This window comes from Lepidochelys kempii, chromosome 15, assembly GCF_965140285.1.
Source record: "Lepidochelys kempii isolate rLepKem1 chromosome 15, rLepKem1.hap1, whole genome shotgun sequence".
Lineage (NCBI taxonomy): Eukaryota > Metazoa > Chordata > Testudines > Cheloniidae > Lepidochelys > Lepidochelys kempii.
Window position 1 is genome coordinate 32415840 of NC_136394.1, and position 24031 is coordinate 32439870.

The 24031-nt window shown below is 43.0% G+C and overlaps 1 protein-coding gene across 4 annotated transcripts in view; it reads right to left on the reverse strand.

The window, feature by feature from the left end:
• The window catches only part of MN1 (MN1 proto-oncogene, transcriptional regulator), a 193707-nt gene that overhangs the window by 149735 nt on the left and 19941 nt on the right, over positions 1-24031 (reverse strand). The window contains exons 3-4 of one of the 4 annotated variants that reach the window (XR_012154999.2): positions 4450-4525; positions 3318-3946 (exon numbers count right to left, since the gene is read on the reverse strand). The exons of 2 other annotated variants lie outside the window; for them this stretch is intronic. The gene's annotated coding sequence lies outside the window, so the exon portion shown is untranslated. Of the gene's footprint in view, positions 1-3317; positions 3947-4449; positions 4526-24031 lie in introns of those variants that run through there. One more of the 4 variants, XR_012155000.2, reaches the window with a different exon arrangement.

Below are 24031 nucleotides of genomic sequence, written 5' to 3' on the forward strand. Positions count from 1 at the left end.
GAGAGATTATTATAAGGTCTGTGCAACATAACCACTTACAAATTTAAAACAGCAGCAAAGAAAAAGGAACACAGTTCACTGAATACTTTGTGATCAATCAAAGTACAGGACACAGAGAGAACTGGAATCAAAACAAACCAGTTGCAGCACTGACCACGAAGGGAGGGGACATGCCTGGCCTATAGAAGATGAAACTCTTGCTTCTCTCAGTAACTCAACAGAAGTTTCATTACTCAGTAGCGCTCTGTTTGTAGGGGTTTACAGCAGAGGGGACCAGGAGGCAATGCCCTCCTACTTTTTAACAGCCGTAAGGGCAAGCAACAGGGGGGAAGGACGGAGAGGAGCGAGTGGGTGAAGAGGTGGGGGGGGGGCCTCGGGGGAAGCGACAGCATGGGGGAGGGCTGTGGCTCAGGTGCTAATGCCTCTCCCCAACTTTTAGGGGCCTTCTGCCACTCCTGGTTTACAGTAGGGCTCTACATACATGAAGGTACATATTGCTAGTTCCATATACTGTCAGCAACAGTGGCCAGTTAGGAAGGAGCTAGAAACCCCCATCATGGATACTTATGTAGTAAGCTCCCCATAAAGGAAATTTCTTCCTAACCTTCATCATTAGACTTATGCCCTTCAGTCATGAGAGTTTACAGCCCTTGTATTTTTTTCCTGTCTGACGTAACTGTATGTAATTCAATGTAGTGTATGATCAGGAGCATCCTATGCAAGATACAGGAAGTAACTGTTCTGTTCTGCACAACACTAGTGAGGCCTCATCTGGAGTACTCTGTCCAGTTTTAGGTACCATATTTTAAGAAAGCAGTCAAGAAACTGGAAAGAGTCCCAAGGAGAGCTACAAAAATGATAAAAGATTTAGAAAACCTGATCTTTGAGGAATGGTTGAAAGAATAGGCAAGTTTAGACTAGAGAAAAGAAGAATGAAGGCAGAGATGATAACAGTCTTCAAAGTCGTTACGGACTGTTAGAATGAGGATGGTGATCAGCTCTCCTCTATATGAACAGAAGGTAGGGCAAGCAGTAATCAGCTCAGTTTGCAGTAATAGAGATTTCGGTTAGATGTCAGGAAAACTTTCCAACGGTAAGTACAGTTAAGCATTGAAACAGGCTACCAACAGTGGAGGTATTTAAGAACAGGTTAGACATACACCTTCAGAGATGGACTAAGTATACTTGATCCTGCCTCAGCATGGGGGAGTTGACTAGATGACCTCTTAAGGTCCCCTCCAGATCAACATTTCTATGATTGTAAACGTTTTCATTATTTATGTATTAAATGACTTTATTGAGTCCAAAAAAAATCACAGGATTTAATATCTTGTGGCAGTGAGTTCCACAATAACTGCACATTGTGCAAAGGAAGCATTTCCTCTTATTGGTTTTAAATATGTTGATTGTCAATTTGAATAACACTTTGCTCTCCTATAAGAATTGGTGATTAGGAGTGCCCGATGCATCTCCTTTGCACCGTGCATTATTTTAAATACCTCTATCTCAGTAGAGGTATTTAAAGTAATGATACACCTAATAATGAGGTATTTAAAATAATGATAAAAGACCTAAAAACAGTCCATCTTCTCAATATATTTCCTCATACCACAGTCCTTGAATCTTGTTTACTACCTGTCTCTGGGTCCTTTCTTCTCCTGTTACTGCTTTCTTTTAAGCTAGGGTGACCAAAGATGAACACACATTTCAGGCGAGGGCATCCTATAGATTTGTTAATAAATGGGTTTGCACAGAATAGAATGGGATGGGATTATAATGTTTTCTATCACATGCTTTATTCCCTGTAACAGTCTGTTCCCTTTTTAACCACCACCAATACACAAAGAGAGAAGATTTTAAAGAGCTGTCCACAATGCCTGAGATCTTACTGCTAATTTAGCACCCAGTAACATGATAGTACAAATTATTCCTTCCAATGCATGTTAACTTGCATTTGTCACAAGTGAATTTCATCTGTCCTTGTGCACCAATCTGCCTAGTTTGGTCTTCGACCTTCTCTACTGTTGGCTATTCTAAATAATTTTATGGCCTCTTCAAATTTTGCCACCTCATTGCTCACCTCTCCTGCTTTTTGTAGATCATTGATAACTATATTAAACATGGATATTTGTAGCCCCTCAAACCTTTTTCCATCCTGAAAATTGATCAATTATTTCTACTCTTTGTTCCTTAGTCAATTCACAACAGACCCTTAACTTTGACCCTGTGACTACTTAATTTCCTTAGTAGCCATTTTCCCAGGACTCTGTCAAACACTTTTTGAAAATTTAAACGAACTAGAGACTCATACACTTCACTGCTTCTGTACGCCAAACTCATGGCCCATACCAACAGGTCCCGGCTGGTACGTTAGATGGATGGAGGGAGGACAGGCAGGATCAGCCAACCTATATAATTTCAAGTGAAGTTCTGTTGAAATCGGCATATACCCACAGAACAGGTTGATTTTGATGAACCAGCATTTTCTGACAGAAAACATTCCATAGGAAAATCTCCAACTAGCTCTACCCCAACCTTGTGTCGCACCTTCCCAGCCCTCCAATGCTGGGCACCCCGCTCCCTCTATTCCAGTGGTTTTCAAACTTTTTTTCTGGAGACCCAGTTGAAGAAAATTGTTGATGCCTACGACCCAACAGAGCTGGGGGTGATGGGTGGGGCAGAGGGTTTGGGTGCGGGGGTGAGGGCTCTGGGGTGGGTCCAGGAATAAGGGGCTCAGGGTGTGGGAAGGGGCTCTGGGCTGGGGCAGGGGGTTGGAGTGTGAGAGGGGGTCAGGGCTCTGGGTGTAGGCTCTGAGGTGGGCCCTGAGATGAGGGGTTTGGAGCACAGGAAGAGGCTCCAGTATGGGGGGGCTCAGAGCAGGGTACTGGGTGCGGGGTTACCTCGGGCGGCTCCCAGTCAGTGGTGCCGAGGGGGTGTTAAGGCAGGCTTCCTGCCTGTCCTGGCACCGTGGACCACGCTGCACCCCGGAAGCGGCCAGCAGCTGGTCCAGCTCCTAGGTGGAGGCACGCAAGCGGTTTTGTGCAGCTCTCGCCGCAGGCACTGCCCACCCTAGCTCCCATTGGCCGGAAACCAGCCAATGGGAAAGTGGAGCCAGTGCTCAGGGCAGGGGCAGCATGCGGAGCTCCATTCCCCCCCACTGCCTAGGAGCTGGACCCTCTGCTGGCCGCTTCCGGGGCGCAGCGCAGCATCAGAACAGGTAGGGACTAGCCTGCCTTAGCCGGACAGCACTGCCAATGGGACTTTTAACGGCCCGGTAGGCGGAGCTGACCAGAGCTGCCGCGACCCAGTGCCTGACATTCTGCAACCCAATACTGAGTCGCAACCCGCTGTTTGAAAAACACTCCTCTAGTCTCCCTTTTCTCAGCACCCACCTCCCCAGTGTGATTGGCTGAGATGCAGCTGAGATCACAACTACACCTGCTTTCAGTGGAATCAGGCTTTTCTGGTTTTCTGATCACCACCAAAAAAGAGTAATAGATTCTTTCCACTGATGCCAGGAACACTCCCTGAAGTTCTGGAACAGATTGCATACGGTCTCCAAAAATTATCACCTTCAGACAAACAGGGCAATACCAGAGTTGTGTTAGGTCTCATTTCGCTCAGCCAATAACGTAACTGAAAATGCTTTATTGTGTTGAACACTAACAGATTACAGAGACACAGTTCTCCCTTAGAAAAGCCATGCTGGTTTACCCTCCCACCCCCCATATTATGTTCATCTAGGTGTCTTAGAACTCTTAATTGTTATTTAAATCTATTTGCCATATAGGGAAGTTCAGATCACTAGCCTGTAAAACCCAGAACAGGGCACAATATCAGTTACATTTTAATTTAGAAAAGCCACTGCAGTTAGACTTCCATCCCTCGCAAAACTTTCCCAGGGCTTGTGTGAGCTCTGTAGTATGAAAGTCAAAGATTCTGTTTTCTGAAAGAAATAAAAGATAATGGATTGTAGGATTATCTGTGACTTTTTACATTTTTACTCCCATCCCAAGATACATGCACCCTTTAACTCTCCACTGAAGCCTGTTATGAGACAGCTCCCCAAAAGGACCTGATGAGGGCTGGCTCACAGTAACAAAAGATGCCCAACAGCCAGATTGCACTGCTTCCTATCCCTTATTTGCTGAGCCCTGCCATCAGAGAAACAAAGCACAGACCCTGAGGTTTCAACTACTAGAGCTGGGCTGACCCAGTAGACAGAGTTTATAATGAATGTGGCCTCAGGGGTGCAGAAACAGAAAGGAGTGGCTTATTCCTTTGACTTTATCTGAAGATATCCTATCACACCTATTAAATAACAAACTTCCTAAAATTCAACTGACAGTCATTGAAAAGAAAATGAATTACATATTCACACCTGGGTCAAAATTCAATTGCCAGACATGGGGAGGGGGAAGAGGGCAGATTAATTTCTTTCAATTTCACCTTCCATCACAGGCATACCAGGTCCTGAACAGGAGGTGAGTTCTGGCATCACTCCAGCTTTAAATTTACTTGAGACCTGAGAAAGGAAGAATGAACTAGTTGGCCTGGAAGGTCCTTTTCAGCCCCTGCAAGGATGCCTTGCAGAGATCAAGCTCAAAAACCCACCCTGTACTTTATATTATCATTGTAAATGCAGGCTAAAAACCAAATCTAGGCAGGCAGTCTTCATTTTCTCTCACATTTGACTATTTAACCCAAATTTTACACATTCACACAGCAGCATGAATTAACACACATGAACAGAGTGCCAGCAGAGATTGCTGGCCCTTCATATCAACATGAAATTTCACTGCTTCCAATGACCTGTTACATCAGTAACAACAAGAACGCTCTTTGGGTTATTAGTCATAACCACAACCCACGCACTCGCTACTCAAATGCCAGTCAATGCTCAGGGTCACCACAGAGCTTGAATCAAATGACCATTCTCCAAAATAAAGCATAAGCATCAACAGCAGACAGGAGAGCCTCTTGCTTTAGGAAGTAGGGATCTGTATAAACCTTTACATATAACTCAGAGCAAAGTCCCATTCAAATCCCACGTGCATGGGTAGTGATGAGAAGGTCAGAAAACTCGCGTGAATGTTGAACCCTATTAAGGCTTTCCCCCACTCACTCTCTCTCTCACTAGTATTAGCTTATTACACATCATGGAGCAAGTTATATTTCCCTCATTTAACCTGCTGCTAAAATAAATCAAATATGAAGAGGACCTGAATTGTTACAAAATCATGAGGATATCATTTTTTACATTAATCATAAAAAAATCCCAACACAATCTGACAGTACCTGATTTAAAACTGAAAATGCTTTTAATGTGGATTATTTCAGGATGTTAGAAATGTTCTTACTCTTACAGGATCACTATACAGCATGGAGAAATAGGTCAGAACTGGGGATGGTGACACTATGTGGAGCCTTTATACAAGAAAAGAATGCGAGCTTTGTTTTGGATTAGTGACTTAGATACCTACTTAGCAAGATGCTATATCAGTATGATAATTTGTAAAGGCAACACAAAACTATATTATAGAGCTGCCTGCCTAGCAATTGGTGTTTTCAGTTTGAATTTCTAAGCGAAGATGAGACTTCCTAACTCTGCTGTGATAATAAACAAAAAGTATCATTAGGTCAAAGATGCTGAGGTTTTCTAAACACGGACGTGGGTGAGAGTGCCTTGTAAATTTACAAAACTGTGAAAATTATTTATTCGCTGAGCACCCAGAGCTAGTCCTCCCCTCCCCATCATAAGAGGCATGGTCTGCCCCAGATGTTAAAATTTAAATGGCATAAGACTGAAAGAGGCATCAAGCTGGAGGAGTGAAGGTGCAGGAAAAGAGACAGTGGACAAGGCAATAATCCAGGCAATGTGAACATTCAACAAGGTGTGCACAAAGCATGGTTGGTTTTTCCTTTTAAAAAATGCTTGGTTGATTTATTTCTTGTAGGTGTCATGGTACAGACAAGTCCTACGAGGATCTGAATGAAGGATGGATGGCTACAAATAAGGAAAAGCATGGGGAGATAGCAGGAACTGCTGAGAGCAGGAGATGAACAGGGAATAAAGGGCATTAAAAGACAGACACTGTTTTTAGCAGTGGTCACTGGCTGTTGTTTTATGTCACCTCCTATCATTGATATACCCCTGCTTCTCCTCTCCTTCTAGAAATTGAATTTATAACAGAATCACCCTGGAGTCAATTTGGTTAAAAGAAGAGACAAAGCATACCTCCTTTCAAGGCCAGGAAGAGCTGAGTGAAGGTTTTTCCACCAGTTGGTTGGCGTTTTGTTTTGGTTAGCTAAATGCAGTTCTGAGTAAAAGTTTGGACCAGCAAAGCCTGAGCACAGAACAGGATTTTCCACATGACCAAATGCACCATTGCAGCTAGCAAAGATTACACTATCACATCCCCTCCTGGTCTGAACACTGCCTCATCACCACGGTTCTGGACTTCTCCCACCCTCTCCCAAAAATATTGCTTCCCTGAACAATTACTACAAGACGTCTTACCTCACTCTGGGCATTCCAACCCCTGCCATGTGCACAACAGTCACTCATCTGTTGTAGAGTTGGCCCACCTCAGGCATCCCGCAGCACGGGCCATGCCAGAGCCACACTCTGTCCAGGCCAAAGAATAGCAAACAGCAGTTTCAGGATTTATTATTAACTACATCAATAGCAAAGCCTATCAGGTGGAACCCAGAATACTAACATGTTGGCACTCCAAGAAAACGACAAGGCAAGGACTCGGGTTTCTTTTAGGGACTTTAAAAAATGAATTTTTATTTAATGATTTGCCCTAATTAAACACTTTTGCAATGCTGGGTTAAAAAATAAAGCTGCTTGAGGCAACAGAGGAATAAAAAAGGATCAAATGGAAAAATCTATTTTTCTCAACTATATCTTGTTCATGCCTATTACATAATACACAGGACCTGAATTTTTTTCTATTTTTAGGTCTCCCTTTAAGTACAGTGCACACTGGTATCAGTATAGGAACAACCAGTGCTTTGTGATTGGTTTGACAGCAGAATTCTTCCTCTGCTGGGGGAGAAAAAGAGGAAGAGTCTCCCTGGTGGCACAGGGATATCTGTGGAGGTTCAGAGAGGAGCAATTGGCACAGAAAGATATAAAACACCATTTCAGCGGAGAAAGCCGAGAAACTTGCATAGAAGCAATCTGGCCTTACCATCCTTCAAGGTCTTAAGCCCCAGTACAGAGGTCTGTGTGTGCACAGGAATCTGCCTACAAACAACCAGCTGCCAGTTTGGGGTTTTTGGCTGTGCAAGCCTGGGGCTTTTCGGGCCAGGCCAAGTCTACACTGTAAACTTACACTGGTAAACCATGGTGCATCACTCATGGATGTGAAAAATCCACACCCCTGAGCGACGTCGTTATACCGACCTAACCCCTGGCGTAGACAGCACTATGTCAACGGGACAGCTTCTCCCCTCAACACAGTTATCGCCTCTCGAGGAGGTGGATTAACTACACGGACAGGAGACGCTCCCGTCAGCGCATTAGCATCTTCACTGAAGCACGACAGAAGCACAGGGGTACCGTGCATCAGTTAGATCGTGGCAGGCTGCGGGCAGCACCGTAACACAAATAATAAAGAGAGGCACCACTGATCCAGTGCAAAGCAGGTAATGCAACTGATAATTAGTGGAGAATATTTCTGTACCAGAAGTGTGCTTAAAAATACGAAGTTATGTTTGTTTTCATTTAAATCAATACAGAATTTTTCACTCTCAGTATGTCAAAGTCAGCCCCTGACAAAGCAATAAGGACAAAATTCTGCTCCCCTCCTCACATAAGCTGTCCCAGTGATTTCAATAGAGCTACACCAAAGACTATTATAACTCATTGACTGCAGTGCAGCTACTCAAGTAAGTAAAGCCCTAAACTGGTGAAGTATCATTTACAGGCATCATCTGGATGGGTAGTAAACTCAGCTGCATGAGGAGTTAGCTGGCACTGGCTGCTCTTTTGTTAGACACTGAATATGTTATAGATCTAATACCGGGGGTGGCAGAGAAGACGGTGAGTGCTGCAGATGGGTTTCAGGTGACAAGAGCCAGTTCAACAGCAATTTTAGGGGTGAGAGTTCACATACGGGGTTTTCTGTGTGTTTGGGGGTTTTTTTAATAAAGATTTTGCCTTAACAAAAGCAGCAATCTTTTAAAGTCAGCAAACAAATATTTTTCTGTGGGAATCCTGTTGTGTTTAAAATGGAAGGGAGCCTGTTCCACTTGATGAGTAACATTGCAAACTCTACTATGACACTTGTCCAAACACAATGATGCAGCCTCAGCAAATGTGTCACTAGGCCTGCCTCAGCATTTCATTGCCTCACTGAAAACTAACCACGCCACACCACCTGCTTTATCCAATACATGCTCTGTCCTGAGGGGTATGGTCAGCAGGTTAAAATTAATCCGATACAGCAGTATGGTGTTATCAGCCTTTCACTGCCTGAGAGTGGCCAATTTTAGTATAAATGATGGTCAATTACAGTGTGCACCTAACTTTTTGTAAGCAAAGAATTTTAAAGATGCTTTTCACACAGGAGTTACATTTAAAATATAAAACTGATCCTATAAATAACTACGGCAAGAAAGCTGTAAAAGTTCTTCATGAAAGCAATGGGATTGTTACTCTGGCATCAACAGAGCTGTGTTGCCTGCTGGATCCCTGGTAACCGTGTTGGAGACTCCCTGTTCTACAGCAACATTTATCATGAGTTAGAACCTGGGATGGGTGCGAAGGAAAAATATTTGATTTGTAGGACATGCCACTTGAAAATGATCATCTCTTGTTGGTCAATGTTCAACTACAGATAAAAACTTAAATGTTTAAGATATATAACATGTACAGATTAAGGTCGTATACCTCAAGCAAATGAAGCAATTAGCGTCCACAAAGGAGTCTGGATACGTACTGCATCAGCATAACATCATAGCAAAACAAAAGAAACGCAAGATTAGCTCAAGTTGATAGCATATCAACTTCCTTTCTAGAAATTTCCAGCTCTCTTCCATCCAGATCCACAGTGGGCATTCAGCTGGTACCTAAGAGCTATCTGCTTCGTGACCACCTGCTGAGTCCCCAGCTTGCATTTACCCTTTCAAAGGAGCACTTCCAAGCATATTCTCCAGGACTCTAGGACTTGACGTCTGGGAGAGACACTCAACTGTAGGGCTAAGGTGATCATTTTGCCTCTGGCTGCAGCTAGGGTCCTCTGGCTCTCTCACCTGAAGGGGGAATGGGGAAAAGCTCTGATAATTCTAAATCTACCATGCTGGGTTATTGCAAATGCCAAGTTTAACATTGGAAAATGTGTGTTCCTCCTTACTATCCTCTGAACATGTCCCATCAAACCCATTATCCTGCATATAGCAGCATCCAGAATCTGCTGCTTCAGAGGAAGATGAAAAGAATACATATGTACCCAGGCCAATAGTACCACACTGTACACGATGGAGAAAATTCCTGCACCAAACACTAAATGCCCTAGAAGCTAACATGGACAATTATTACCCTCAACCTGCACAGAGGTCTTTCTAAAAGCCAGCCACAACATCTGAAGAGCTGGGTAAACACTACAAAAAATTATCTACAGTCATTTAAATGAATGAAGTCTGACTACGTTCACACCCACACGTGCTTGTTTTCAACAAACATTCTAATTAACTTGTTTATTGACAGGGATATTTGTCCAAAGTGCAAATTTTAAGCAAGTATTTCAGAACATTCACTGAAGACTTGTCTTTTTATGAAGTCGTGAGTATTCACAGACATTCTGAGGGTTTATCTACGCGGTCTGAAAGAGGACTACATTAACGCAAACTAGGTACCTTAACATTTGTGCCAGCAGCGTCTACGCAGAGCAGTCAGAGTACAACTGTAGCGGGACTGGGATACCGTGGATTCCGCAGGACCTGCTGCCATAACAACGGCAGCAGGTAAAATGTATTTTGTTCTGGCAGGATTGGGTGGGTGGGGGGAAAACAGACAATGGTAATTTGTGGGAAAACACTTTAAAACTTTTAATACTTAAATTTAAGTGAGGGATAGAAAGATTAGATGTCTATTGTAACAGGAACTATTTTTTTACACGGTTTAAGCAACATGTGTTTTATTCTTTTAGTGGTAAAAATTATGTCTGAATTTCTTTTTTATATACACAATATATTAACTGACTTTGGTTTTCAATAGCATAGGGGAATCTGTCTCTCTTGTGAAATCTAAGGTTTTTGCAGGTGGGAATGGGATAAAAATGCAAGAAACAATGCGGGAGTGGGTATTGCAGAGCAGGATTAAAAAAAAAAAAAAAAAAGAGTCCCACCACCCACGCAGGGCTCTGCCCCACAGTCCACACTGCGGCAGCGTGAGCATGGCCTAAAGATTATGCTCAATCAGTGAGGGAACAGAAATACCACGTTTCTCTTCCATCCTTTCCCACGTTTTCATTCTCCAACTAACAAAATGGCATTTTCAGGACTGACAACCAAATGAAGGCAGAGAAAAATGTATACACATAGCATCAGTAAGCAAAGGGATAAGAGAGAATACATTCTTTAATCAAAACATTTATCAAAAAGACTACACACCAAGCTTCAGCCCAGACTGACTCTTTATGGCCAAGTTATAAAGCCTCAAAAGATCAGGGTTTACAACAGCATACGTCATGCAGCCCTTCTCATACCTCAAATACACACCCATTCGCCAGGATCCTACACATTTAAGAGGCTGCCCTTTCGCTTCTGCTGGGCTGTCTAGCATTGCATCCATACTAAAAGAGAAGGTGAGTATTTTGTAACCGTGTCTTAGTGAACACAGGGTAAAATGCTAGCGTGGACAAGGCAGCGGCTTTCACATGTGTGAGCAGGTCAAATTTATATATATATATATATATATATATATATATATATATATATATACACACACACACACACACACACACACACACACACACATACATACACACTATGGAGGAGCCCAGGGTTCAACCAGGAAACTCACTACACATGTCCGGTGTGAAAATGACAAACTGCTTCGTCCACACTAGGAAAAGCACACCTTTTTCCCTAATGAAGATGTAACCTAGTATGCCCCATTTCTTTGAAGCAATGAACCACATCCTTTCTTTAAAGCTTCCGTCTTCTCTTTTTCTCTTCAACCCACAACTAACTTCTCCATGAAGCTTCTGCACATGGAGATGCTACATAAAAAGACACTTTAAAAATAAAAACCTATTCTATTCAGTTGGATGGTACCACTCACCCAAAGATGTGCCCTGACTTCATTTCCAGAAATTCTAATTCCATTAAAACACATCTCCATGTGCTCTGGTAGAACGCATATTACATATCCCCACACCAAAAGAGAGGTTAATTAGGGGAGCTCATAGCTAAAGCAGTATGAGATGCTGTATAAAGGCAATAAGAGTTTATGCTCCTCTGGTCATGGAGTCCTGCCTGTGTCATTTCTCTAATTTTGCCAGTGACAAAAAGGAGGGAGAGAGAGATGCAGACAAGGAGCGAGTGAGAGCGTACGATCATAGTCTGGTAAAGGTCTGGTTTCGAATGGGTTCCACTCGACATTGCAGCATTACTGTAAGATTAAAGTGACAAACAGGAGGTAAAGATCCCTGGAATGGCGACTTGCCTCAGGGCTTGTCCCTTACACTGCTTCAAAGGCTCTGACAAAGCCGCTGCTACTGCTCCTTGGCTGCCCCAGAGTCCCATCTACCCAGCACAGCGTGGGCTCAGTGCACTGCAGCACGCCCTCAATGACTAGCCAAGCATGAAGCTCTCACATTGTTACTGATCTTGTTAAGGCTAAATCAGATGTTTTGGTTCAAAATCCTGTACTCCCTGATCAAAGATCAGTTTCCCCCTACTATTCCAGAACAACTCAAAGGCTGCATTAATAGGCTTTTGTTCATTTGGAACCTAAGTAAGGGCCAAACTACCATAAGAGGGACTAGATTTGAATTATGATCTCTTATGGGCTACAAGCCTACATATAGTGTTTAAAATGATTCCCTTAGGACAAGATGTTTTTCACCAAATCTCCCACATGACAGTTTGACATATTGGTTTGGGCACATGGCTCTGCATCTGTGCACACTATAGAACAATCTTCTTCAGTTTTCAAAAAAAAACAAACATCTGAAAACATTTCATGTTTATCTACACATTGGATTTAGTCTCTCTAGATCAATTTACCCTTAGAATTGAAATGTAGAACAGATTCAGTCTGTTCATGTTTGTAAACAAATGAGCTACTTAACTGCTCACTAACCTATGCTGATAAAGTGTTGGACAAAATATTTTCTTGAGCCTTAAGAGTAGAAGTATATCCCATTTTTTCACTTTCATCTATAAATACAATGAAATATATCATGAGATTTATTTAAAAAAAACCAGTGTGATAAATCCATTTTTCTCTCCCTCCGCACATTGTGTTCATGCACTGGACTGTCTATTGTGACTGTAAACACCTAGGAACAGGAATTGTGTTTTGCTCTGGACTCTGTACAGCACCAAGCACTCTGCTGCCACCTAATAAGAAGTGCAATCTGTTCCATCACTGACCTATTCTTCCTACTATGGTTTTTTCCTTCCATCCTTTTTTGTAACTTGTGCAATCTGTGCTTCTTATTTAAAGCCAATAAAACAAGTATATGTGGAACATTCTTTTTACTTACTGTTTAATCTACATATGAATAAAATTAAAGAAAAAGATGAGGTTTATGTGGTTGCTCAGATGAGTGGATAAAGCCTATGACTCATAATTATATGCACAGTTTAAATATGGATTAGGAGGAGATTTCCCTCTTTCTTGCCCAGGAATGGCATGCACAGAACTCCCCACCTGCCATGTATGGGCCATATCTTCTTCATTAACTGTTCAAGAACTCATCTGGCTTGGCCAGCCCATGGATTTATTAGAGATCAAACCTAATAATTTTTATAACCAGCCAAGTGACACTGTAGAAACCTTTTCTCACAAAGGAAGAAAGGTTCTTTAGTCAAAGTTGTGTGCCTAAAACAGAGAATTGTCCTAGACTACTAATATATCCCACAACAAAAGACTAAAAAGCTTTGCTCATTAAAGCATTAAACTTTGCCTCAGCTAGAAGAGACATCACTCACCTAGGAGAGAGAAAAGCAAGGGCCACCACCACTGCTCCCCAGTGTGGGAACATAGCCAATTTATCCTTAATGCTGTGTCAGTGCCCCACTTCCTCGTCAGCTCGTCAAATCTGGCAAGCATCCTCTAATCTTCACCAACTCCTCTTCTGTGGACAGGATGATTAATTGGAGGTGCCTGTGATTCTAAAGGGAGTAAGTATCAGACCATGTTGCAAAGATGTTTATTTTGCTTTAAGTAGTCAGAGCTGGCAAGGGGCTCTGCTAATCCTCACTGCCTGCCCAGAAGTTAGGTAACAGAACAAAGTAAAACACTTGCTGTATATATGAATTTTTATTTTATTCTTAACTCCTTTTTGTTTGTATTTCCCCAAGGAATGGCAGGAGGAGAAGAGTGCAGAAGAGGAAAGACACCCTGAGTGCGTATGGCAGAGTTAACAGCAATTCATTACCTCCCTCACCATGGCCTGAAGTCATTTCACTATCTCCCGCTTTAAAAGCCCCAATGTGCAAGTAAGGGTGTATGTCTCTTGGATGCACACTCAGTCACTAATGTTATGCCCAGACACAGTGTGTGCAGTGCCTGGCAGTGAATGCCTGAAGTGGAAAAATGACTTATACTGTTAGTGGAGGCAGCAGTAAGCTTCCAGTGCAGCATGACCTTGAGTTTGCAGAGAGAAGAGTGTGTGGAGGTGGAAGGAGAAATACAGTTTAAACAGATTTGTTCTTTTTATCAAGATCAGGGGAAAAGACATGGAAATCCAGCAGGGAAAGGTGAAAGGCTCCTTCTCTTCCGACCACACTCCCCCACTGCCCAGCGGGGAAGGGTGCCAGCAGGTAAGCCTCCTCCTATTTATTTCCATGGGAGTTACTACTTTATTTCTCTCCCAACTATGTGGCTCCCTGAGAAGCAACACATCCATGGGGTCAGATTTGAAAGGTCTAAAATTCTGGAGAAAATTCAGTTTTCTTCCTTGGGACAGGACGAGCTTCTGCTTCCCCCTAGATGGCAAGAGCAGGGGACAATGGACAGATTTTAACTGATATCCTTCCTCTTTTCTGGCTGCCGCCAGTTCCTCTTTTCAACTCAAAACAGACTGTTTACTGCATCATCTGCAACTCACACAGAAAAGCGCTTTCTGCCCTCTCTTTAGGGGCGATTTGGGGGATTTTAGTGCTCATGAAATAAAAGCTATGTGGAAAAGCTAGAGAGAATTCAGACAAACCTGCTCCACAGCTCTAACAATGCATCTCTGCTAACATGCACTGCTTCTAGTCCTGAACCGGCAAATCGTGGCTAACTCTATGATGTTGGTTAAAAACTGAGCAACCGAGAACAAAACTCATTTTACTTGATCTAGTCAGACATCATCTTAGGTCTCCTGAACAAGTGGCCAAGCATTTATCCACTCCCACACGAGAACAGACCCTTGGAGACGTTCCATACTATTCTTGAATACAGGCCTGAATTTTCAAAAGAGCTTCATACTTTTACAATCTTCCTCTGGGCCCAAGTTATGACATCCTGCTCAAAAGAACACCCACAGAGACCAAATCGCTTTTGTACAATTCTAAGAGAAAGCAAGTGACAGTCTAGAAATTAGAATATGCCCCATTACAGTTGATTCAATTGTACACTGCCATTTATGTCATACCAACTGGAAGCCACTAAACCCATAGGGAGCTCTGCATTATTTCCCAACGCCTCCCTTCACCATAGAACTGAAAGTGCCAAAGAACAGGGAATAAAGACTTTTTTTATGACTCACTTTGGGGAGGCATGAAACACATTGTATAAACGTGTTATTGAGGAGAATGGATGCCACTCTCTATGCCAATAACATACCTGCAACTCACAGAAGAAGCTGCCATTCATAAAGAATAGATGGGTGTTTATGAGTTGCAGAGCTCCTCAAGTGAAACACTGCCACCTTCCCTAACAACTCCAAGTTTGGGAAGCAAGCTTTCACACAAAGCACTATCTATCTCCTCTTTACCGTCTGTGACTCCCTGGAAGAATCTCTGAAATTGCTGCTGTTCTGAAAGGGGACCAAGACTGGACAAAGGCGAAGAAAAAATTCTCTTTAATCTGTTGACTTTTAGTGTCTTGCATTTCAAGTTCTCCAAATATTCTCACTTAGGGACACAGAAAAGGAAATTAAGCCCAGTGTCTTACATCAGCTTGGCAGGAAGTCCATCACTCATGCATGCATGCGCATACACGGGTTGTTGGCTGTGCATGCAGATTAGGACAACTATGTTTAAGGGGGAGGGTCTCAGTCACCTATCCACTCCTGTATTCAAGGCAGAGAGGAGGGGTCAGATCCCTGGTTGCAGTGAATATTGGCTGACTGAAAAGATGTTTCCCATGCTGTTAGTTTACTTCACTCACTTGCAGTTTAAATATTTTGAGCCTATTTTACACCACAACCTGTGTACCCAGAACAGATGGGATGCTGACTTTTGCATCCAATATTTGTAACTTTGCCTTGTATTCCTAGGTGGCTTCCAAAAAAACCACCACATGGCAACTTCCCACACCAATCCAAACCCAGTGAATACCATCTCATGATATCCCAGAACTCCGAGACAATCTACAGACTTTCATAAGATTCAGGGCAGAATTTTCAGACCCCACCAAAGCCACAAAAGAATGGTTAAATATTGGTTCATTTAACCGAAACCCGTTCCCAGATGCTGTTTAGCATTATTTCAGGACAGACTGAAATTGAGAGAAACTATGCTTAAATGCACTGCTTTAAATTGCCACCTTGACATTTAACAAGAAGCTAAGCCCATTAATGATGACTAATGCCTGCAATTCCCATGCACTTGACTCTACTTCACAGCCCCCTGCCCTCCCCCAGGAGCCACCTACCAACCAACAACCAACAGCTCAACATTTCTGAAAGCAAGTTATTAGTCACTGAAAAGCTTTAAACAACTTCAAGAAGGTCGTCCTGTGAATGAAGCATAGGTCTGAAAACAGATTTTATCAATTCATGTGCTTCTTTTTGGTTATTAAATTACTTTAATACGTGTGAAATTGAAAATGGGCCCAGTGCTGGCTTGTGAATGCTGGCCTGCAGGCTAGAGCACAGCCATAATCATTAGTATCAGCCAGAAAATGGTAACTGAAAGAGCAATATTTACTTTAACAGTCAGTTCATTCTATAACCAGTCGTATCATTTTGGTAAGCTTTGCTGCAGCTCATTTCATCCTGAGGACACACAGGTCAAAAGTGCTAATATTACCTTCAGTCTAATGTGGGCTTCAGTGCACAGAACAAGCTTCCAAAAATAGCATTAAAATGCCCACTCACACTGGCAAGGGAAGTGAGCGTATTAATGGAGCTCGTAACAGCAACAAATAAATGCACAGAGTGAATTTGCACAGAGTGAAATGTAAATTTCAGCTTATTCTCGCCAGATTCATAAAGCAGTGTCTACATAATAGCTGGCAATGCACAGATATGGCAACACTAAGTAGGAGACTGAATCCCGCATATAACTTATTGAAATCTCTACTTTCCTGAAGTGAATTGAAGTGAAAGGTGAGAGACTCCTTTCAAGGGAATTTGTGGCTGCCTAGTTTTAGGACACAAATTAAATGAGCTCATTGAATCACATTACCACCATTCTTCCTTTTCTGTGGTACTGCACATCTCCCTGGCCTGGAGGACCTGGGCACAATGTCTATTCTAAATCACTAGAGCAGGCGTCTCTAGAGTCCGCTGGCTACTGAAGAAAAGTTTTCCACATGTTTCTGGGTTTCCTTTCAGTCCCTCCCACACCGCTCAATGTTTTCCATTTCTGCCTGCAGCTCCTGTAGGTGCCTCTGCCATTCCCATAATTCACAATCACAAGAGACTGCAATACACAACTACGACAGGCAAAGGCTATAGCTCCCATGCACCTTGAGCAACTCAGGTCTTCGAATGCCATGAGGTGGTGATAACGCGAGTGAAGAGTCTGGGTTAAGTGGCACAGGCACATTTGTGAAAATATAATTGTAGTTCACAACAGGCTTACAATAAACTAAAGGAAAGTGTCCAGTACCTTTAGCTATTTTAGTCCCATTTATTTTTTAGTATTTCCTTGAAATATCTCCCAATCCGCTTTAGGGAGCCTCCATTGTAATTTATTTTCTCAGAACAGGTTATACAGTGACTCCCTAGCAAACAGTCTGCCCTAAAATCAAAAGGAGTCCAATCAATTTCACCACTCAACACAGCAAGGAAAAATAACCAGACCAGACACACAATACAAAGGCTGGGAATCTACCAAAACACAGACTGCATGGATGTATGCTACTGATATACACCATTCAAGCAGATAGTATGCAATAGGATGACAGGGCACAGAGATGGATTTTTAGGTGTGTTTTTTGCTAGTCATTTTCCAGCTATTTAAGTAGCTAAAAATCCCAAATTTATTATGCACAGCTTGACTGTAATACAGGAAAGGAGATTGAGACAACATCACCAAGTACTGGTCCATCTAGAAATAGCCAGGGTGGGAAGATCTGGCGGGCAAGGTAGCTGAAGCTCAAACTGATGTGGTTAAGGTTTGTTTGTACTGAACATTTTTATATGAAATCTCTCGGAAGAAGAAATGAAAAATGATCAGACAGAAGTATGCAGTTATGTGAAGGAGGGCCACAGATGACAGAAATTCACTTTTTAAAAAATGGAATTTGTTAACCAGGTCCTGGGTTTTCACTGCAGAGTAAGGGGAAAGAAAATAAGCCTGTTTTTTCTCCAAAAGCCATATCTCCCTGGAGTCCACATAGCTAACTCTCAAAATCGCAACAGGGAAGGTGCAGGCAGCTGTTATGGGGAGCAAGCTCAGCGAGCTTTATGATGTTTTTTTTTCTCCTCAAGCTCTCACCACTTGAGCCAAAGCCAACTACAAGGTTTCCAAGACCAGCATATCAGGGAAATGTGCCAGTAGATTGTAGCTGGGACACAGTCCCATCTACCTGCAAACCAGAAAGACACTGATCCATCTCTCTTTCCAATTATGAGACCTTTGACTTTCTGTAGAAAAATCCTCCAAAATAATTGCAAGTACTATTCAGGGGGTTTATCAGTGATAATTAAATGCAATTAATTTGGCATTTCCCAGGCAGCACTACATTTCTTCTTTAAAGTAATGAGGTGACGTGGGTCCTCCCCAGAATCGCCACATAGAAATGCCAGGTAGAAGGTGTGGAATCAAGCATAAATGGAACACTGTCGGGCTGAAACATCAAATCACATAGTATTTCTGGCGGCCTCCCATGGGCCATTCATATAGGAGTTAAAGTTATTAAGATTTCCTTTGTCACCCAGGTGCAATTTTGGCTCTCACTAGGTAAGAGTCCCCTTTTTACCATAGATCAGCCAGGGCCTGAATTTGATTAGATTCTGTACTTTTCTTAATCTGGCTATGACCATTCCACACAAGGCTGAGATCGGAGGTGCTCTATAATATGTACAGCCTATTAAGCAAGACAGAAAGGTGTAGAACTGCGTGGGTTAAGTGTAGTTTGAGTATTTAAATCCTGAAAACAACATCAACACCTAACCACACAAAGTCCAAGCTGGATTCTGGAATCACAGACAATCTATGTGGGCATTAAATGTCTACATTTAGGAAGCAGATCTATCTAGCTATTCAGCCCATCCATCAGGAGGGTTGCAGACACGTGCTTTATGGAATTCATTACAGAGGCACAGACTTAGGATTACCATTTGTTCACGTTTTCCTGGATAAAGCCTCTTTTTTGAGCCTCCGGCCTCTGTCCATGGGGATTTTTCAAACAACAGGCAATGTCCAGGGTTTTTGCAGAGCAGAGGCTGCAGCTCAGAAAGAGCCCTGATTGCTCCACTTTCCGATTGGTCCCTCCCCTGCATCCACAGCTGACTGGCCCATTCCCCTGCAGCCGCAGCTGCCAGATCCCACCCACCCAGCTCCTGACTCCCAACCCTGGGGAGGGGGCCCCACAGGGAAGCGCTGACTGGTGGCTGTCTCTGCGTCCAGGGCTTGCACCAGCCGCCCTGCCACTGTGACAGGGACCGACACTGCCTCCTGCCTCCAATGAGTGCCCCCACCGCAGGTACCCTCTCCCGCGCACTGCCCAGTGTCCTCTTTTTGGAACCTGAAATATGCTAACCCTACACAGACTAACTACCCCACTGCATTTGAAGGGTTGGGGTTTCTACTATGATCACCCTACTCCTAGTGGTTGAACCCCACCTCATTTCCCACACTCCTGATACATACTCCCCAAGGTTTAGCCAAGTGGCACAACTTTCACTAAACAAACTAACACGAGGGGGAATTTTAAAGCAAATACTATGTGTAAACAACATTAAAAGTGAGAGACGCATCACTTTTTCAACCCACCTCAGCATACTCAGGTCTCCAAATATACACTGGGGAATGGCACCTGCATCGCCCCAGGTGTTACTAAACCCCAGTGTCACAGATTCTAGAGAGAGCTCTCAGCCGGTCACCCATGAGGAGGGTGTATGTTGGACTCTGTGAGCAGAGTCCAAGACTCTGTAATCTGCTTCCCCTGGGGCGTATTAAGCTTCCAGAGCCTCAGCAGGCTGCAGCCCTGGTTCCTCCCTTGGCCTCTCTGGCATATTCCCTGGGCATTGACTCTCAGTCTGTCACCCATTCTCAGAAATGGAGCTCAGCCACCTGCTCTAGGACCCCGGATCAGCACTGAACCCGGACATACTCCAGGTACTTAAGCACACCCACTTCCAGAGCTCCACCCCAAAGGTGTGAAGCGTCTGGTTTACCGTTTAACTCTCTCAGGGGTACGCAGTAGCTGTAATGCAGTCAGTGAACTTGGCACAGAGTCTAACACATTTGCGCTTTTTTATCCTTCATCACAGAAAAGTACAGGAGAGTACAGACCATACAAAACAAAACTCAAACCACAATGCCCCTCATTAGCTCACCCTTCTCTTGGGAATGCTTATGGATCACTTGTGTCCCAGCACTTAGGGTGCCCCCTGCCTCAGGCAGGCTGGCACATGGCAAGTGCCAAGAGAGAAGGCCCCCAAGCAGAGCCTGCAATTTTAAAACCACCCTGTGTCAGGTGATGTTCCCTCTTGCCAGCTTCCCCATTTGAGCACAGACCCCTGCCAGGGGCACTGTTACCAAGCCAACACCCATCTCCTCCTCCCGCAACCACTTCTTCTGGGCAAGGACCAGACTTTTTGTCTCAAGTGACTAGATTTCAACAACAGGGTACTTAACATCAACTATTCTCTGTCACTCTTTTGCCACCAGCCTTTGGAGTTCCAGCCCAACACAGAGGCAAACAGACCATAGAGAAGGCAACAGACTGCACATTCAAAATGGAATTTGCAGCCTGACACAGGGACACCAAGTTCATAATTCATAAAATTCATAAATTGTACAGACATATTCCCAATTCATCACACCCAGTCTAGGCATAGCAGGGAGCCATTAGAAGTGGAGCTGTAGCATGACTGTCCTAGCTGTTGTATGAATGATACAATTAACTCTGAAAAGCTACAGTGGAGCGTATTGCTTTGGCATATTCATAATTACTTTCAAAAGTGACTGTGTGTTTTAGAGCAAAGAAAATAGCCTACCCTTGTAAATGCAATTTGTAGTTCTATGCTAACATCTGCCAACTTAACATCCTTTCTGGTCCGCAAAGTATGCACGTGCAAACAAGCGCACTCAAACCACGTGTACACAAAGTTTAAAGTCTGGGGCCAACATCATCAAAATCAGTATAATGAGGTCTCTGCCTATAATCCATGTTAGGAAGAGTATGTGACACCCCACAGTGCCACCATTTGGACTTGCTCCTGTACTGTATTGTTTGTGGCTCCTGACTTTGTCAGAGCAGCGTAAGAAGAAAGATATAATAGAACTTAATCCAGTCTGTCACCCCAGGACTGCCAATTCTATTACAACCAAGCAACCACAAGACCAACACATGGGTCTGAGTGAAATCATGAAGGCTATTTACTATGGGGGTAAAATCCTGGCCCCACTGATCAATGGCAAAACTCCCATCGACCTCAGTGTAGCTCAGATTTCACTCAAGGGAATTTACAGACAACCTGTGCTGTGTAAAACATGGTGTTGACTCAACATAACAAAAGAGCAGTGGGGCTAAAATATTCCTTTCCCTGCAAATGGGACGGTGCAGAGGTGGGACACTGTGGTTCATCCAATCAGAATGTTTGAAGGACTCCACTGAGTAACCAGTCAGTTGTTTACGCATCACTGTATAACACTGAAGCCAGCACAACATACACAACTTCAAGACGACATGTCAGTGGGAAAGAAGGTTGGCAGGCTCCCTGAAGTGGCACTTGACAGTGGTCTTTCTGAGCACTGGCGCATCGCAGCCTCCAGGGATGCTGTGAGTGGAACACTGGAAAAAAATTTAAAAAGGCAATTATGTCCTTTATGGCCTGTACTGCTTTGTTTACTGCAAGACTTGTGCAGTAAGCTGTATGTCCAGTGGCTCTTGTTGATTTAGAAGGGCAGCACAGTGAAGTTTTCTGCAGTTTCCTTCTTAGATGCCAGGATCCATGCAGACATATCCTCCAGATACAATGCTGTCAAAGTAGGCAAATTCTTAGGCCTACTGACTGAGGCAAGAGGCCTGAAAAAAAGCTGATATACTCAACATAAATTAGATGGGAAGTCTGTAAAAAAAAAAAAGTCCGTTTGTACCCTTGTGGACATCAGTGAGAGACATAAAAGCAACTCAAAATCTAATGACAAACTAGTTTGAGTCAGATCATTATACTATACTCATTATACTATACACATTCTTCAGTTCTCCTTGAGCAGAGAGGCAGCAGTGCTGGAAAGAGTTAACCTTTTCTGGAACACATCTCCGATTTCTCAGAAACTCAGACTGCAGCTGAAGCCGCCCTGATTGCTCCCCTGCCTGCCTGCAGTCTGACCCCTGACATTTCCACTCTGCTTCTCACTGGCGTACAAACTTAGGCATACACAAACAAACAGGCTGTGCAGATAGATAGAGGAGCACCGGAGGAGGAGAACAGGGATCTCTCTCAAATTTCCTTTAATGGCTGTGATTAAATAATAAAATAATAATAATCAGCAACTGACTTGGGTGAGGGGCAGACATTTAGTGGTAAAAACCTGAAGCATGCCTGGCTAGATGTTTGTTTAATTAATCCTGAAAGGGCCCCTTTCCCCCGTTCTCCTTCGTAAGGGAGGTTCTGGCGATATAAGAGTATAAAGACACAGTGGGTTCTTTTTAGTGTTTGAAGAACCTTAGGGAACAAAAATCCCTGCTCAAAAACCTTACCAGGATTTAAAGATAAAGAATTTACCAAACAAGATTTAATAGGCAAACCCTAATTAAAGGATTATTTTCCGATTTAATTGTATTTAAACCTAAGCAGCAAAACTCATATTAAGCAGATGCATTTTTACTCTGACCTAATAAAAATATGCAAATACAGAACTGTCATCAGAGACGCTGCGATGCCACAGGCCCCATGCAGGCTCTGGATTCCTGGCCATTTTTATTAGAAAGCCTGTTTCTAAAGAGGTTATAGTTCGGGCACTAGTGGGTCTAGCCCTAATGTACTCAGAGTACCTTCCAGTTTTCACTGCTCTGGCTACCCATACCACCACCCTATTGGCTCCACCCTCATTCATGGAGCCAACGGACCTGGAACAATCACAGACCCTGGCAATTTTTATTTGCACTGAGCTGAAACTTCATACTCCAGTTCCTGCCTGAAGGCTTAACAGAATATTCTTAAAGAGTTTTCTTATGGCTTCAGATCGTTTGTTGCCCCTACCTTGATTTTAAATAGGCTTGGCAAAATTCGATTTATATTTTATAATTTCAACAGATAATAACATTTATTTTTAAGCTTTGTATTATTTTTAGCAATGTAATTTTTCAGTTCAAAATTATGGGTTTAAAGATTTTTGTCTATTGTTATTTACTTAAAATTTTACATTTGCAGGAAATTATAGGGAATCAGACAATGGGAGGGTCAAAATAAATAGCCTTAAAACAAACTCTGAAGTTCTCACACACATTTTTCTTACTTTGCCTATCTGTAAATTTTGATGATCACAGAAATATTTTGTCAGTCTGCGTGTGTACAATTACATTGATATTCATTCACTAATCCTTCCAAGCCTAGTTTTAAAACACTGTTCTGTTTATTTTTAATATAAATTTCATGCTTGTTCAGGAGGCCAGATTTCAAGCCATGAAACAGGGAACATCACACAACAGACAAGCTTCTCAAAACCCTTCCTCACCAGTTTAACTCACCCCTGACCTGGAGGGACAGCTAGTAGAGGGGAGTTCAGACTTCTTGGCCCATTCAGTCTTTGGCCTCTCTGCTGAGACTGCCAACAGGAGTGTCTGTTAATGCCCATCACCGTAGTGGCTTTGTGATGTGCACACTTGTCCATTAAAGAGGAGACAGACCACCAACACATTTCACATAAGTCAACAAACATGATTCAGATGGAAATGACTTTGGTCACTACTGACCTGGGCTGGAGTTGACCTGGTGATCTAAAGGGGAAAGGTCCCGTAGCCCATACCCAATCCTTTGAGCCATGTAGTTACCCTTTAAAAAAACAAAAACAAAACAAAAAAAAAACCCCAACAAACAAAAAAACATCAAAACCTCATTTGAATGCAGACTACAGATCCTGGCAGGTGTGTGTGCTTGCATGCATCATTCTCAAAGGGCAAGCAGGTGACTGACAAGACTGCAAAGCACACTAGTTCTAAGTACTAGAGTTAGCCAAAAAGTGGGGGAAAATGCACTAAAATCTAGAAGATAAGGAAACGTAAAATATGACA